The sequence below is a fragment of the Mustela lutreola genome, chromosome 6, assembly GCF_030435805.1.
Source record: "Mustela lutreola isolate mMusLut2 chromosome 6, mMusLut2.pri, whole genome shotgun sequence".
In the NCBI taxonomy this organism is placed as follows: domain Eukaryota; kingdom Metazoa; phylum Chordata; class Mammalia; order Carnivora; family Mustelidae; genus Mustela; species Mustela lutreola.
The window spans coordinates 126,311,043-126,324,794 of NC_081295.1; positions in this window are offsets into that span (position 1 = coordinate 126,311,043).

A 13,752-nucleotide genomic window follows, 5' to 3' on the forward strand; every position below is an offset into this window, starting at 1 on the left:
CCCGACTCTGATTTCCCAAAGAATGCTGTGCGTTCCTAGAGGGGATGCCCGTGCAAAGAGTCTTCCGCTTAATGCGGGTTTCTCCCGCCATGCTGATAATACTAGGCTAAGGCAAGCAGCAACAGCAGCCCACAGAACAGACTCTGATTTCCCAGCGACGGCTATGCTTTCGCAGAGGTTTTCAGCTTGGCACGAATCGCACTTCGCTGCTGCTTCCTCAGCAAGGCTTTGTTTGTTCGCTCTGTAGCGGCAGGGAAGAAGAGCTGCGGGGGAGCTGGTGCCTCTGGGACGTTGCTTTTCCGGGCTCCAAGATCGCGCCCGGGTTTCACCTTGCTAAGCCGAACAAATAGACACAGACACAACCCTGCAGCAACGTGCGTGGCCTATCATGGCACTCTATGCCTATTACCATCTCCTGGCGTAGGTAAGGCTTTGCCATTTCTTCGGCGATCAGGCAGACTCGGGGTCTAGGCCAGTGCCTTCACCACAGGAGAGAGGAGGCGACAGGATCCCTGCACAAGGCCCGTGCACTAGGATTGGGAACTGTGGGGTACTGTCTCCACTCCTTCCGCGGCACACCCCCTGCCACCCACAACGCTGCCACATCTTGGTGGAACAGGGCTTCTGACTGCCGGTTTCTCCATGGGGTTGTTTCTGCGAGTTCCGGGTATGGCACCTGGTGGCAAGCCCAAGTCTGCCCTTGGGACAGGTGGCCAAGGAGATGCTGTCCCCTTGGGACCTGAGGCACAGGACAGGCCTGCCTTCTGCCCAGACTCCTTCCTCAGAGTGGAGCACGCACCCCTGCCCTAGTCATCCCCTCATGTCTCCTTAGCAGCCAGGCTTCCATCTCTCCTTACAGGGAGCGGGTGACACGTGTCTTGCCACCGCCCTGCTGTTCGTGCCATGGTAGGCTATCCTGCTTCCCGAGCGTTTCCGGACCCCAAGGCCAAGGGCTCCTTCTCTTCCCCAGGGACGGCGTGCTGCGCCTTCCCCACACTTGCTCCTAGGGAGCGCAGTGACAGACATATGCAACCATGCTTCTCTCTCAGGCAGAGGGGATGCCCAGGCAAAGAGGATTTCGCTCCATGCGGGTTTATTACACCGTGCTGTGGAGACTAGCTCTGGAAAGCAACAGGCAGCATCCCACAGACCCGACTCTGATTTCCCAAAGAATGCTGTGCTTTCCCAGATGTTGTGCCAGTGCAAAGAGGCTTTTGCTTTATGCGGGTTTCTCCTGCCATGCTGCGAATACTAGGCTAAGGCCAGCAGCAACAGCAGCCCACAGAACAGACTCTGATTTCCCAGCGACTGCTCTGCTTTCGCAGAGGTTTTCACCTTGGCGCGATCCGCACTTCGCTGCTGTTTCCTCAGCAAGGCTTTGGCTGTTCGCTCTGTCACATCAGGATAGAAGAGCTGCGGGAGAGCTGCTGCCTCTTGGGCCTTGCTTTCCCGGACTCCATGTTGATGCCCTGGGTTCACCATGCCAGGGTGAACTAAGCAGACACAGCCACAACCCTGCAGCAGCGTGCGTTGCCTAGGATGGCACTCTATGCACACTACCATCTCCCGGTGTAGGCAACTTTGGCCTTTGGCACTGGCCCTCAGGCGGATTCGCGGACTAGGTCAGTGTCTTCCTCACAGGAGAGGAGAGGCGACAGGATCCCTGAACACTGCCCGTTACTGGAATGGGGAGCTTTCGGGGATTGTCCCCACTCTTTTCCCGGCACACACCCTGCCGCCCACAATGCTGTCACATCTTGGAAGAAGATGGCACCTGACTGCGCATTTCTCGAGGGAGCTGTTTCTGCGAGTTCCGGGTATGGCGCCAGGTAGCTAGCCCAAGTCTGCCCTACGGACAGTTGCCCAAGGAGATGCTGTCCCCTTGGGACCAGAGGCACAGGACAGGCCTGCCTTCTGCCCAGACTCCTTCCTCAGAGTGGAGCACGCGTCCCTGCCCTAGTCGTCCCTTCATGTCTCCTTATTAGCCAGGCTTTGTCTCTCTGCAAAGGGAGCGGGTGACATTTGTCTTGCCACCGGCCTGCTGTTCCTGCCAGGGCAGGCTCTTCTGCTTCCCGACCGTTTCCCGACCCCAAGGCCAATGGCTCCTTCTCTTCTCTGGGGGCGGCGTGCTGTGCCTTCCCCAGACTTGTTTCTGGGGAGCGCGGTGACAGCCGTTTCCCTTTCCTGAAGGCCCTTTCAGATGTGCAAACATGCTTCTCTTAGGCAAAGGGGTGCTAGGGCAAAGACGATTTCGCTCCATGCGGGTATCTTCCACCATTCTGCGGGGACTAGCTCAGGCATTCAGCTGCAGCATCCCACACATCCGATTCTGATTTCACAACGAATGCTGTGCTTTCCCAGAGGAGATGCCACAGCAAAGGGGCTTTCGCTCTCTACGGGTTTCTCCCATCGTGCTGCGAACGAATACTAGGCTAAGGCAAGCTACAAAAGCAGCCCGCAGAACCGACTCTGATTTCCCAGTGACTGCTATGCTTTCGCAGAGGTTTTCAGCTTGGCGCGATCCACACTTCACTGCTCCTTCTTTTGCAAGGCTTTGGTCGTTCCCTCTGTCGCGGCAGGGAAGAAGAGCCACGGGAGAGCTGGTGCCGCTTGGGCCTTGATTTCCTCGGCTCCAAGTTCGCACCCGGGGTTCACCTCGCTAAGCCGAACTAAGCAGACACAGCCTCGACCCTGCAGCAGCGTGCGTGGCCTAGGATGGCACTCTGCTCACAATGCCATCTCTCGGCATAGGCAAGGCCTGCCCTTTCGCTCTGGCGTTCAGGTGGACAGTGGACTAGGCCAGTGCCTTCCCCATCCTTGAGGAGACGTGAGAGGATCACTGCAACACCGCCCGTGCCCTGGTATGGGGAGTAATGGGTAACTGTCCCTGTTTCCCCGGGACACTCCCTGCCTCCGGCAATGCTGCCACATCCTGGAGGAAGACGGCATCTGATTGCCCATTCCTCCAGGAGGTGATTCTGCGAGTTCAGGGCCGGGAGTTTGGTGGCAAGCCCACTTCTGCCCTCTGGACAGGTGGCCAAGGAGATGCTGTCCCCTTGGGACCTGAGGCACAGGACAGGCCTGCCTTCTGCCCAGACTCCTTCCTCAGAGTGGAGCACGCACCCCTGCCCTAGTCATCCCCTCATGTCTCCTTAGCAGCCAGGCTTCCATCTCTCCTTACAGGGAGCGGGTGACACGTGTCTTGCCACCGCCCTGCTGTTCGTGCCATGGTAGGCTATCCTGCTTCCCGAGCGTTTCCGGACCCCAAGGCCAAGGGCTCCTTCTCTTCCCCAGGGACGGCGTGCTGCGCCTTCCCCACACTTGCTCCTAGGGAGCGCAGTGACAGACATATGCAACCATGCTTCTCTCTCAGGCAGAGGGGATGCCCAGGCAAAGAGGATTTCGCTCCATGCGGGTTTATTACACCGTGCTGTGGAGACTAGCTCTGGAAAGCAACAGGCAGCATCCCACAGACCCGACTCTGATTTCCCAAAGAATGCTGTGCTTTCCCAGATGTTGTGCCAGTGCAAAGAGGCTTTTGCTTTATGCGGGTTTCTCCTGCCATGCTGCGAATACTAGGCTAAGGCCAGCAGCAACAGCAGCCCACAGAACAGACTCTGATTTCCCAGCGACTGCTCTGCTTTCGCAGAGGTTTTCACCTTGGCGCGATCCGCACTTCGCTGCTGTTTCCTCAGCAAGGCTTTGGCTGTTCGCTCTGTCACATCAGGATAGAAGAGCTGCGGGAGAGCTGCTGCCTCTTGGGCCTTGCTTTCCCGGACTCCATGTTGATGCCCTGGGTTCACCATGCCAGGGTGAACTAAGCAGACACAGCCACAACCCTGCAGCAGCGTGCGTTGCCTAGGATGGCACTCTATGCACACTACCATCTCCCGGTGTAGGCAACTTTGGCCTTTGGCACTGGCCCTCAGGCGGATTCGCGGACTAGGTCAGTGTCTTCCTCACAGGAGAGGAGAGGCGACAGGATCCCTGAACACTGCCCGTTACTGGAATGGGGAGCTTTCGGGGATTGTCCCCACTCTTTTCCCGGCACACACCCTGCCGCCCACAATGCTGTCACATCTTGGAGGAAGATGGCACCTGACTGCGCATTTCTCGAGGGAGCTGTTTCTGCGAGTTCCGGGTATGGCGCCAGGTAGCTAGCCCAAGTCTGCCCTACGGACAGTTGCCCAAGGAGATGCTGTCCCCTTGGGACCAGAGGCACAGGACAGGCCTGCCTTCTGCCCAGACTCCTTCCTCAGAGTGGAGCACGCGTCCCTGCCCTAGTCGTCCCTTCATGTCTCCTTATTAGCCAGGCTTTGTCTCTCTGCAAAGGGAGCGGGTGACATTTGTCTTGCCACCGGCCTGCTGTTCCTGCCAGGGCAGGCTCTTCTGCTTCCCGACCGTTTCCCGACCCCAAGGCCAATGGCTCCTTCTCTTCTCTGGGGGCGGCGTGCTGTGCCTTCCCCAGACTTGTTTCTGGGGAGCGCGGTGACAGCCGTTTCCCTTTCCTGAAGGCCCTTTCAGATGTGCAAACATGCTTCTCTTAGGCAAAGGGGTGCTAGGGCAAAGACGATTTCGCTCCATGCGGGTATCTTCCACCATTCTGCGGGGACTAGCTCAGGCATTCAGCTGCAGCATCCCACACATCCGATTCTGATTTCACAACGAATGCTGTGCTTTCCCAGAGGAGATGCCACAGCAAAGGGGCTTTCGCTCTCTACGGGTTTCTCCCATCGTGCTGCGAACGAATACTAGGCTAAGGCAAGCTACAAAAGCAGCCCGCAGAACCGACTCTGATTTCCCAGTGACTGCTATGCTTTCGCAGAGGTTTTCAGCTTGGCGCGATCCACACTTCACTGCTCCTTCTTTTGCAAGGCTTTGGTCGTTCCCTCTGTCGCGGCAGGGAAGAAGAGCCACGGGAGAGCTGGTGCCGCTTGGGCCTTGATTTCCTCGGCTCCAAGTTCGCACCCAGGGTTCACCTCGCTAAGCCGAACTAAGCAGACACAGCCTCGACCCTGCAGCAGCGTGCGTGGCCTAGGATGGCACTCTGCTCACAATGCCATCTCTCGGCATAGGCAAGGCCTGCCCTTTCGCTCTGGCGTTCAGGTGGACAGTGGACTAGGCCAGTGCCTTCCCCATCCTTGAGGAGACGTGAGAGGATCACTGCAACACCGCCCGTGCCCTGGGATGGGGAGTAATGGGTAACTGTCCCTGTTTCCCCGGGACACTCCCTGCCTCCGGCAATGCTGCCACATCCTGGAGGAAGACGGCATCTGATTGCCCATTCCTCCAGGAGGTGATTCTGCGAGTTCAGGGCCGGGAGTTTGGTGGCAAGCCCACTTCTGCCCTCTGGACAGGTGGCCAAGGAGATGCTGTCCCCTTGGGACCAGAGGCACAGGAAAGGCCTTCCATCTCGGACTCCTTCCTCAGATTGGAGCACGCTCCCTTGCCCAATCGTCCCCTCATGTCTCCTTAGCAGCCAGGCTTCGTCTCTCTGCACAGGGAGCGGGTGACACTTGTCTTGCCACAGGCCCGCTGTTCCTGCCAGGGCCGGCTCTCCAGCTTCACGACCGTTTCCCGACCCCAAGGCCAAGGGCTCCTTCTCTTCTCCTGGGGCAGCGTGCTGCATTTTCCCAAGACAGGCTCCTGTGGAGCCCAGTGACAGACATGTCCCTTTCCTTAAGGCTCTTTCCACAGGCGCAGGCACGGTTCTCTCTCAGGCAGAGGGGATGCCCAGGCATAGAGGATTTCGCTCCATGCGGGTTTATTACACCATGCTGTGGAGACAAGCTCTGGCAAGGAACCGGCAGCATCCCACACACCCGACTCTGATTTCCCAAAGAATGCTGTGCGTTCCTAGAGGGGATGCCCGTGCAAAGAGTCTTCCGCTTAATGCGGGTTTCTCCCGCCATGCTGATAATACTAGGCTAAGGCAAGCAGCACAGCAGCCCACAGAACAGACTCTGATTTCCCAGCGACGGCTATGCTTTCGCAGAGGTTTTCAGCTTGGCACGAATCGCACTTCGCTGCTGCTTCCTCAGCAAGGCTTTGTTTGTTCGCTCTGTAGCGGCAGGGAAGAAGAGCTGCGGGGGAGCTGGTGCCTCTGGGACGTTGCTTTTCCGGGCTCCAAGATCGCGCCCGGGTTTCACCTTGCTAAGCCGAACAAATAGACACAGACACAACCCTGCAGCAACGTGCGTGGCCTATCATGGCACTCTATGCCTATTACCATCTCCTGGCGTAGGTAAGGCTTTGCCGTTTCTCCGGCGATCAGGCAGACTCGGGGTCTAGGCCAGTGCCTTCACCACAGGAGAGAGGAGGCGACAGGATCCCTGCACAAGGCCCGTGCACTAGGATTGGGAACTGTGGGGTACTGTCTCCACTCCTTCCGCGGCACACCCCCTGCCACCCACAACGCTGCCACATCTTGGTGGAACAGGGCTTCTGACTGCCGGTTTCTCCATGGGGTTGTTTCTGCGAGTTCCGGGTATGGCACCTGGTGGCAAGCCCAAGTCTGCCCTTGGGACAGGTTGCCAAGGAGATGCTGTCCCCTTGGGACCAGAGGCACAGGACAGGCCTGCCTTCTGCCCAGACTCCTTCCTCAGAGTGGAGCACGCGTCCCTGCCCTAGTCGTCCCTTCATGTCTCCTTATTAGCCAGGCTTTGTCTCTCTGCAAAGGGAGCGGGTGACATTTGTCTTGCCACCGGCCTGCTGTTCCTGCCAGGGCAGGCTCTTCTGCTTCCCGACCGTTTCCCGACCCCAAGGCCAATGGCTCCTTCTCTTCTCTGGGGGCGGCGTGCTGTGCCTTCCCCAGACTTGTTTCTGGGGAGCGCGGTGACAGCCGTTTCCCTTTCCTGAAGGCCCTTTCAGATGTGCAAACATGCTTCTCTTAGGCAAAGGGGTGCTAGGGCAAAGAGGATTTCGCTCCATGCGGGTATCTTCCACCATTCTGCGGGGACTAGCTCAGGCATTCAGCTGCAGCATCCCACACATCCGATTCTGATTTCACAACGAATGCTGTGCTTTCCCAGAGGAGATGCCACAGCAAAGGGGCTTTCGCTCTCTACGGGTTTCTCCCATCGTGCTGCGAACGAATACTAGGCTAAGGCAAGCTACAAAAGCAGCCCGCAGAACCGACTCTGATTTCCCAGTGACTGCTATGCTTTCGCAGAGGTTTTCAGCTTGGCGCGATCCACACTTCACTGCTCCTTCTTTTGCAAGGCTTTGGTCGTTCCCTCTGTCGCGGCAGGGAAGAAGAGCCACGGGAGAGCTGGTGCCGCTTGGGCCTTGATTTCCTCGGCTCCAAGTTCGCACCCAGGGTTCACCTCGCTAAGCCGAACTAAGCAGACACAGCCTCGACCCTGCAGCAGCGTGCGTGGCCTAGGATGGCACTCTGCTCACAATGCCATCTCTCGGCATAGGCAAGGCCTGCCCTTCCGCTCTGGCGTTCAGGTGGACAGTGGACTAGGCAAGTGCCTTCCCCATCCTTGAGGAGACGTGAGAGGATCACTGCAACACCGCCCGTGCCCTGGGATGGGGAGTAATGGGTAACTGTCCCTGTTTCCCCGGGACACTCCCTGCCTCCGCCAATGCTGCCACATCCTGGAGGAAGACGGCATCTGATTGCCCATTCCTCCAGGAGGTGATTCTGCGAGTTCAGGGCCGGGAGTTTGGTGGCAAGCCCACTTCTGCCCTCTGGACAGGTGGCCAAGGAGATGCTGTCCCCTTGGGACCAGAGGCACAGGAAAGGCCTTCCTTCTCGGACTCCTTCCTCAGATTGGAGCACGCTCCCTTGCCCAATCGTCCCCTCATGTCTCCTTAGCAGCCAGGCTTCGTCTCTCTGCACAGGGAGCGGGTGACACTTGTCTTGCCACAGGCCCGCTGTTCCTGCCAGGGCCGGCTCTCCAGCTTCACGACCGTTTCCCGACCCCAAGTCCAAGGGCTCCTTCTCTTCTCCTGGGGCAGCGTGCTGCATTTTCCCAAGACAGGCTCCTGTGGAGCCCAGTGACAGACATGTCCCTTTCCTTAAGGCTCTTTCCACAGGAGCAGGCACGGTTCTCTCTCAGGCAGAGGGGATGCCCAGGCATAGAGGATTTCACTCCATGCGGGTTTATTACACCATGCTGTGGAGACAAGCTCTGGCAAGGAACAGGCAGCATCCCACACACCCGACTCTGATTTCCCAAAGAATGCTGTGCGTTCCTAGAGGGGATGCCCGTGCAGACTCTTCCTCTTAATGCGGGTTTCTCCCGCATGCTGATAATACTAGGCTAAGGCAAGCAGCAACAGCAGCCCACAGAACAGACTCTGATTTCCCAGCGACGGCTATGCTTTCGCAGAGGTTTTCAGCTTGGCACGAATCGCACTTCGCTGCTGCTTCCTCAGCAAGGCTTTTTTTGTTCGCTCTGTAGCGGCAGGGAAGAAGAGCTGCGGGGGAGCTGGTGCCTCTGGGACGTTGCTTTTCCGGGCTCCAAGATCGCGCCCGGGTTTCACCTTGCTAAGCCGAACAAATAGACACAGACACAACCCTGCAGCAACGTGCGTGGCCTATCATGGCACTCTATGCCTATTACCATCTCCTGGCGTAGGTAAGGCTTTGCCGTTTCTCCGGCGATCAGGCAGACTCGGGGTCTAGGCCAGTGCCTTCACCACAGGAGAGAGGAGGCGACAGGATCCCTGCACAAGGCCCGTGCACTAGGATTGGGAACTGTGGGGTACTGTCTGCACTCCTTCCGCGGCACACCCCCTGCCACCCACAACGCTGCCACATCTTGGTGGTACAGGGCTTCTGACTGCCGGTTTCTCCATGGGGTTGTTTCTGCGAGTTCCGGGTATGGCACCTGGTGGCAAGCCCAAGTCTGCCCTTGGGACAGGTGGCCAAGGAGATGCTGTCCCCTTGGGACCTGAGGCACAGGACAGGCCTGCCTTCTGCCCAGACTCCTTCCTCAGAGTGGAGCACGCACCCCTGCCCTAGTCATCCCCTCATGTCTCCTTAGCAGCCAGGCTTCCATCTCTCCTTACAGGGAGCGGGTGACACGTGTCTTGCCACCGCCCTGCTGTTCGTGCCATGGTAGGCTATCCTGCTTCCCGAGCGTTTCCGGACCCCAAGGCCAAGGGCTCCTTCTCTTCCCCAGGGACGGCGTGCTGCGCCTTCCCCACACTTGCTCCTAGGGAGCGCAGTGACAGACATATGCAACCATGCTTCTCTCTCAGGCAGAGGGGATGCCCAGGCAAAGAGGATTTCGCTCCATGCGGGTTTATTACACCGTGCTGTGGAGACTAGCTCTGGAAAGCAACAGGCAGCATCCCACAGACCCGACTCTGATTTCCCAAAGAATGCTGTGCTTTCCCAGATGTTGTGCCAGTGCAAAGAGGCTTTTGCTTTATGCGGGTTTCTCCTGCCATGCTGCGAATACTAGGCTAAGGCCAGCAGCAACAGCAGCCCACAGAACAGACTCTGATTTCCCAGCGACTGCTCTGCTTTCGCAGAGGTTTTCACCTTGGCGCGAACCGCACTTCGCTGCTGTTTCCTCAGCAAGGCTTTGGCTGTTCGCTCTGTCACATCAGGATAGAAGAGCTGCGGGAGAGCTGCTGCCTCTTGGGCCTTGCTTTCCCGGACTCCATGTTGATGCCCTGGGTTCACCATGCCAGGGTGAAGTAAGCAGACACAGCCACAACCCTGCAGCAGCGTTCGTTGCCTAGGATGGCACTCTATGCACACTACTATCTCCCGGTGTAGGCAACTTTGGCCTTTGGCACTGGCCCTCAGGCGGATTCGCGGGCTAGGTCAGTGTCTTCCTCACAGGAGAGGAGAGGCGACAGGATCCCTGAACACTGCCCGTTACTGGAATGGGGAGCTTTCGGGGATTGTCCCCACTCTTTTCCCGGCACACACCCTGCCACCCACAATGCTGTCACATCTTGGAGGAAGATGGCACCTGACTGCGCATTTCTCGAGGGAGCTGTTTCTGCGAGTTCCGGGTATGGCGCCAGGTAGCTAGCCCAAGTCTGCCCTACGGACAGTTGCCCAAGGAGATGCTGTCCCCTTGGGACCAGAGGCACAGGACAGGCCTGCCTTCTGCCCAGACTCCTTCCTCAGAGTGGAGCACGCGTCCCTGCCCTAGTCGTCCCTTCATGTCTCCTTATTAGCCAGGCTTTGTCTCTCTGCAAAGGGAGCGGGTGACATTTGTCTTGCCACCGGCCTGCTGTTCCTGCCAGGGCAGGCTCTTCTGCTTCCCGACCGTTTCCCGACCCCAAGGCCAATGGCTCCTTCTCTTCTCTGGGGGCGGCGTGCTGTGCCTTCCCCAGACTTGTTTCTGGGGAGCGCGGTGACAGCCGTTTCCCTTTCCTGAAGGCCCTTTCAGATGTGCAAACATGCTTCTCTTAGGCAAAGGGGTGCTAGGGCAAAGAGGATTTCGCTCCATGCGGGTATCTTCCACCATTCTGCGGGGACTAGCTCAGGCATTCAGCTGCAGCATCCCACACATCCGATTCTGATTTCACAACGAATGCTGTGCTTTCCCAGAGGAGATGCCACAGCAAAGGGGCTTTCGCTCTCTACGGGTTTCTCCCATCGTGCTGCGAACGAATACTAGGCTAAGGCAAGCTACAAAAGCAGCCCGCAGAACCGACTCTGATTTCCCAGTGACTGCTATGCTTTCGCAGAGGTTTTCAGCTTGGCGCGATCCACACTTCACTGCTCCTTCTTTTGCAAGGCTTTGGTCGTTCCCTCTGTCGCGGCAGGGAAGAAGAGCCACGGGAGAGCTGGTGCCGCTTGGGCCTTGATTTCCTCGGCTCCAAGTTCGCACCCGGGGTTCACCTCGCTAAGCCGAACTAAGCAGACACAGCCTCGACCCTGCAGCAGCGTGCGTGGCCTAGGATGGCACTCTGCTCACAATGCCATCTCTCGGCATAGGCAAGGCCTGCCCTTTCGCTCTGGCGTTCAGGTGGACAGGGGACTAGGCCAGTGCCTTCCCCATCCTTGAGGAGACGTGAGAGGATCACTGCAACACCGCCCGTGCCCTGGGATGGGGAGTAATGGGTAACTGTCCCTGTTTCCCCGGGACACTCCCTGCCTCCGGCAATGCTGCCACATCCTGGAGGAAGACGGCATCTGATTGCCCATTCCTCCAGGAGGTGATTCTGCGAGTTCAGGGCCGGGAGTTTGGTGGCAAGCCCACTTCTGCCCTCTGGACAGGTGGCCAAGGAGATGCTGTCCCCTTGGGACCAGAGGCACAGGAAAGGCCTTCCTTCTCGGACTCCTTCCTCAGATTGGAGCACGCTCCCTTGCCCAATCGTCCCCTCATGTCTCCTTAGCAGCCAGGCTTCGTCTCTCTGCACAGGGAGCGGGTGACACTTGTCTTGCCACAGGCCCGCTGTTCCTGCCAGGGCCGGCTCTCCAGCTTCACGACCGTTTCCCGACCCCAAGGCCAAGGGCTCCTTCTCTTCTCCTGGGGCAGCGTGCTGCATTTTCCCAAGACAGGCTCCTGTGGAGGCCAGTGACAGACATGTCCCTTTCCTTAAGGCTCTTTCCACAGGCGCAGGCACGGTTCTCTCTCAGGCAGAGGGGATGCCCAGGCATAGAGGATTTCGCTCCATGCGGGTTTATTACACCATGCTGTGGAGACAAGCTCTGGCAAGGAACAGGCAGCATCCCACACACCCGACTCTGATTTCCCAAAGAATGCTGTGCGTTCCTAGAGGGGATGGCCGTGCAAAGAGTCTTCCGCTTAATGCGGGTTTCTCCCGCCATGCTGATAATACTAGGCTAAGGCAAGCAGCAACAGCAGCCCACAGAACAGACTCTGATTTCCCAGCGACGGCTATGCTTTCGCAGAGGTTTTCAGCTTGGCACGAATCGCACTTCGCTGCTGCTTCCTCAGCAAGGCTTTGTTTGTTCGCTCTGTAGCGGCAGGGAAGAAGAGCTGCGGGGGAGCTGGTGCCTCTGGGACGTTGCTTTTCCGGGCTCCAAGATCGCGCCCGGGTTTCACCTTGCTAAGCCGAACAAATAGACACAGACACAACCCTGCAGCAACGTGCGTGGCCTATCATGGCACTCTATGCCTATTACCATCTCCTGGCGTAGGTAAGGCTTTGCCGTTTCTCCGGCGATCAGGCAGACTCGGGGTCTAGGCCAGTGCCTTCACCACAGGAGAGAGGAGGCGACAGGATCCCTGCACAAGGCCCGTGCACTAGGATTGGGAACTGTGGGGTACTGTCTCCACTCCTTTCGCGGCACACCCCCTGCCACCCACAACGCTGCCACATCTTGGTGGAACAGGGCTTCTGACTGCCGGTTTCTCCATGGGGTTGTTTCTGCGAGTTCCGGGTATGGCACCTGGTGGCAAGCCCAAGTCTGCCCTTGGGACAGGTGGCCAAGGAGATGCTGTCCCCTTGGGACCAGAGGCACAGGACAGGCCTGCCTTCTGCCCAGACTCCTTCCTCAGAGTGGAGCACGCACCCCTGCCCTAGTCGTCCCTTCATGTCTCCTTATTAGCCAGGCTTTGTCTCTCTGCAAAGGGAGCGGGTGACATTTGTCTTGCCACCGGCCTGCTGTTCCTGCCAGGGCAGGCTCTTCTGCTTCCCGACCGTTTCCCGACCCCAAGGCCAATGGCTCCTTCTCTTCTCTGGGGGCGGCGTGCTGTGCCTTCCCCAGACTTGTTTCTGGGGAGCGCGGTGACAGCCGTTTCCCTTTCCTGAAGGCCCTTTCAGATGTGCAAACATGCTTCTCTTAGGCAAAGGGGTGCTAGGGCAAAGAGGATTTCGCTCCATGCGGGTATCTTCCACCATTCTGCGGGGACTAGCTCAGGCATTCAGCTGCAGCATCCCACACATCCGATTCTGATTTCACAACGAATGCTGTGCTTTCCCAGAGGAGATGCCACAGCAAAGTGGCTTTCGCTCTCTACGGGTTTCTCCCATCGTGCTGCGAACGAATACTAGGCTAAGGCTAGCTACAAAAGCAGCCCGCAGAACCGACTCTGATTTCCCAGTGACTGCTATGCTTTCGCAGAGGTTTTCAGCTTGGCGCGATCCACACTTCACTGCTCCTTCTTTTGCAAGGCTTTGGTCGTTCCCTCTGTCGCGGCAGGGAAGAAGAGCCACGGGAGAGCTGGTGCCGCTTGGGCCTTGATTTCCTCGGCTCCAAGTTCGCACCCGGGGTTCACCTCGCTAAGCCGAACTAAGCAGACACAGCCTCGACCCTGCAGCAGCGTGCGTGGCCTAGGATGGCACTCTGCTCACAATGCCATCTCTCGGCATAGGCAAGGCCTGCCCTTTCGCTCTGGCGTTCAGGTGGACAGTGGACTAGGCCAGTGCCTTCCCCATCCTTGAGGAGACGTGAGAGGATCACTGCAACACCCCCCGTGCCCTGGGATGGGGAGTAATGGGTAACTGTCCCTGTTTCCCCGGGACACTCCCTGCCTCCGGCAATGCTGCCACATCCTGGAGGAAGACGGCATCTGATTGCCCATTCCTCCAGGAGGTGATTCTGCGAGTTCAGGGCCGGGAGTTTGGTGGCAAGCCCACTTCTGCCCTCTGGACAGGTGGCCAAGGAGATGCTGTCCCCTTGGGACCAGAGGCACAGGAAAGGCCTTCCTTCTCGGACTCCTTCCTCAGATTGGAGCACGCTCCCTTGCCCAATCGTCCCCTCATGTCTCCTTAGCAGCCAGGCTTCGTCTCTCTGCACAGGGAGCGGGTGACACTTGTCTTGCCACAGGCCCGCTGTTCCTGCCAGGGCCGGCTCTCCAGCTT